Source organism: Hemiscyllium ocellatum, unplaced genomic scaffold (assembly GCF_020745735.1).
Source record: "Hemiscyllium ocellatum isolate sHemOce1 unplaced genomic scaffold, sHemOce1.pat.X.cur. scaffold_1295_pat_ctg1, whole genome shotgun sequence".
NCBI lineage: Eukaryota > Metazoa > Chordata > Chondrichthyes > Orectolobiformes > Hemiscylliidae > Hemiscyllium > Hemiscyllium ocellatum.
Genome location: NW_026867731.1, coordinates 114,067 through 118,023, shown reverse-complemented (window position 1 = coordinate 118,023; position 3,957 = coordinate 114,067). Strand labels below are relative to the sequence as shown.

Here is a 3,957-nt window from a genome sequence, read left to right as displayed (position 1 = left end):
GGTAAGCAAGCAAGAAAGCTCCATTCTTCTCCATGTAACAGGCAGCAGTTGAAGAACAAAGCAGTTTCTGCCCAATTTCGCAATAGGGACATTTCATGCAGGAGGTGAACACGATGATCACTACATTACAGAAATAAGCCACAGCCGCCCCTGCTGCAGCTCAGTGGTATCTGACACTGAAAGCTGATGACATTCTACCTTTCACCTTTCTATTTCCAATTACTCGTTGTTTAGTGGGACTTGTTTAATTTTGGTGATGTGGTGAGCATGGATGAGATACACCGAAGTATCTGTTTCCACGCGGTGTACCCCAATAACCTTGCGTTGCTTACACCGGTTTTAAAGGATTACTTTCAGCGGAGCTTGCCGTCGCAGTCTGTAGCACAATCATTTAATCTGTTCGACTGCTCACGGGAAAGGTAGTATTGTGAAACACTGCAGAAACGAACGACTTCCTTACTTTTGCTCCGACTGACATGCTTCGTGAAACTTTCCAGATCCTCAGTTGAGGATTTTTTGCAGCTGGAAATTACCTCAGAAGCCCAGTTAATTCGTAATGTATTGAGCGAATCGCAAAACAGAAAGCATTTGATACGGAATACAAACAAAACTGGCAAACCAAACGCATTTTCAGACACAGCGAAGCATGAATGCTAAATGTGAGACACTCCGAGGGCATGAGGCATAAAGTAATCTCACAACTGACAACAGGGCCATTCCAAACTACTCTTTCAAACATACTGCAGCCTTGGTGCACCACCATTTCCCAGACAATGCTGAAAAGAGAGAAAGAAAGAACATAATAAGAATGGGCCACAAAAAGTGAAATTCACCAATCACAGTCTCGATTAGATTACCTTTCACTTCAGGTGTCTCCGGGACAGAAACGAAGGAAATTGGAGAAATTCAATAATATGTGACATCAAAATGAATCGGAACGATTTTCCCATTCGCTAGAAAGCCAAATAACGATGAATCGACTCACCGCAGGACTTTGTTTCACAACAGCGATGAAATAGCAGTCTCCATTCGGTTCCAATAAAATCTCAACATGCTTGGAACATAAAGGTGACCTGTTTGCAATTTTACACGAGGGAGGCGAACACAACAATGACAGCAGAGACAGTTTGGATAAATCAGCACAGTTAATTGCCTGGGAAGCAAATCAATACCTGATCTGCGCAGAAGTTTAACAAGCTGTGCCGTTGGAGCTGATCAGTAGAAATGGCAGTGGTGGGATTCGAACCCTCGCCCCTGTCGAAACTGGAACCTAAATCCAGCGCCTTAGACCGCTCGGCCACACTACCAGCTGCTAGACTTGGCATATTGTGTACAGTTCTTTGTCCCATATTTCAGTGAAGGATGTGGAAGCACTGGAAAATGTGAGCAGAAGATTTACCAGGATGTTGCCTGGTCTGGAGGGAAGGTGTTGTGAGTAAAGGCTGGAAGACTTGAAACTGCTCTCATTTGGCAAGAAGAAAGGTAAGAGACGATTAAATAGAGACATTCAAGATGATCAGAAGATTAGATAGGGTAGACAGTGGAAATCTTTTTTTTCTCGGATGATGATGTCAGTGTATCCGAGGGGGGATAACAGCAAATGGAGGAGTGATAGATCTGACAGATGATCAAGACAGATTCTTTACGCAGAGAGTGATCAGGGCATTAAATGTCCTATCTGTTATGTAGTCAACTCAGCCACATTAGGGAGATTTAATCAATCCTTAGATGAGCACATGGATGATTTTGGGCTAATGTTGGGGTCCGAGCTGAGAATAGTTCACAGGTCGGTGCAACAACGAGGGCTGGATGGCCTATTCTGCACTCTATGTTCTATGTTCTATGTTCTAACTACTTAATTACCTGAATCAAATTTACCATCGTTTACCCCAACGCCTTATATGTCTTTGCATCACCAATTCATATCTGGATATTTCTTCAGGTTGTGAGGATTTTTGTCTCTCTGACACTGACAGACAGTGCCTTCCAAATTCCAACCACCCGCTTGCTGATTAAACTATTGAAGCCTTGCTGCTTTTTCCTGAAATCTATGGCCCCCAATATTCGATCTCTCCACCAGTAGGAAATGTTTCTTTCGATCAATATCCCTCATTAATTTGTTCATCTCAATCATGTCTTCTCTCAATCTCCTCTGCTCGGCGACAAACATCCCATGTCTGCCTTGTCTCTCTTCATAACTGAAACTCTTCAGACCGCGAAATATCCTAGCGAATCTCTCCTGCACCGTTCCCAGTGCGGCCACTTCCATGCTATAATATGAATTGCAGAATTGCACGCAATACACTGGCTGGAGCCAAATGAACATTTTAATAAATTCTGTTATAGTATAATGTACGTCGCTAGCTCGATAGCATTTAATGACTATCCCTAATTGCTCAGCAGGCCGTTGATACTGAACCATATCAAAACGGCCGGCCGGATTTCCATCCTCAAATGACATTAATGAACTGAATGGTTTTGTTTTTTCAGCAATTGGTCAAAATGGTTTAGGAGTCATTGTATTTGTAGAACCCAATATTTAATGCAATCCAATTCTACCAGCTAGCATGGTTGGAGTCGAACACCTATCCCAGGCACATTAACTCGGGGTCTGAAGTAGCAGTCCAGTGATAGCAGCACTCGGCCGTTGCAGAAAGATGCTGGACTGTTGTTTTCCAACCAAGTCACTTATTCCCGATACTGTCGTGTGTCATTTCCCTGAACCTCATGCTCCAATAATCTCTGGTCATGTCAGTAAAAGCTGCTACATGAAGACAGATGTCGAAACTGTGGCGTCCAAATGGATCAGATAGTTTGAAGGTCATGATCGTCAGATTGGGACACATTCACCCAGCAACAGTGACCACAGCAGCACAGACTGAGTGATGTCAATGGGAGTTGATTCGGCAGTGCCATAATGAAAAGGAAATTACTCAACAACCACATGATGAAGGAGCAGCGCTACAAAGTCAAGAATTTCCAATTAACCTGTAAGACTAAAACCTGGTGCTGGGTGATTTTTAACTTAATAAACCCGGTCCAACGCCAGCATCTCCAAATGAATGAAATAGTGGTGGGGAGGGGTATGGGCGGACGGAAAGGACGGTTAGTGATCATTGGAGTGAGAGAAATCTCTGAGAACGGCTGGATATTAACTATGACATATGATACGCAGAGATGTGTGTGATTGGAATTTGCAGTCAATTAGAACATTGCTTCGGAGAATATTACCATGTAAAAACAATTGATTTCTTAGGTTTAACACAAACGCTAGTGGAGAAAAAAAACGTCGCGCTCCGACTCGGATTTGATCTGAATTTGCGGTGGTTATAATGCAGAGTACTAACCACTACACAATCAGAGCACGCCATTGACGATTATGGAAGGCCATAGACATGTGGGAACTCAGAATTGGCTGAACGTTTAACATCGGTGTCCCCAGAGTCTCTGGTGATTCAGTCATTAATATGCAGAAGGCTGAGATTGATAGATTTCTCCAAAGCATCAAAGACTCGGGGGATAGTGCAGGTTTTGTTGAAATATGCGCTTCAATAGCAATGCATTTAACTTCGGCTATTCACCAGTTTCCCCACACAAAACAATAACCACTGCTGCCACATAGTCCCAATTCCCAGCCTCAGAATCAGAGGAACTGAGTTAGCAGTCACGAAGATCCAACTGGAAATCGGGACGGGAAAGAGATCGCAGAGCTACTCGATGAATCCAGTGATGGAATCGGTGAATGCACGGTCTTTCTATAACGATAGTAGAAGCACAAGCAATTCCAAGGTTGGGAGTGCTCCTGCTCAAAGGCGGGGCAGAAGGGACAATGCTCCTGTTTATAATAAAACAACACTCTACAGTACATTTTGCTGAGACAGCTGAGTGCCACAACTGGAGCATATTGAGTGCATAACGTTTGGGGGCTGGTATGAAAGTTGAGCTTGCTTCACAATC

General features: G+C 43.5%; 1 non-coding gene across 1 annotated transcript; it reads right to left on the bottom strand.

Moving 5' to 3' along the window:
• Positions 1-1,225: 1,225 nt before the first annotated feature.
• On the bottom strand, positions 1,226-1,307 carry trnal-uag (transfer RNA leucine (anticodon UAG)). Its single transcript has one exon. It is a non-coding gene; the product is annotated as a tRNA-Leu (tRNA).
• Positions 1,308-3,957: the final 2,650 nt, after the last annotated feature.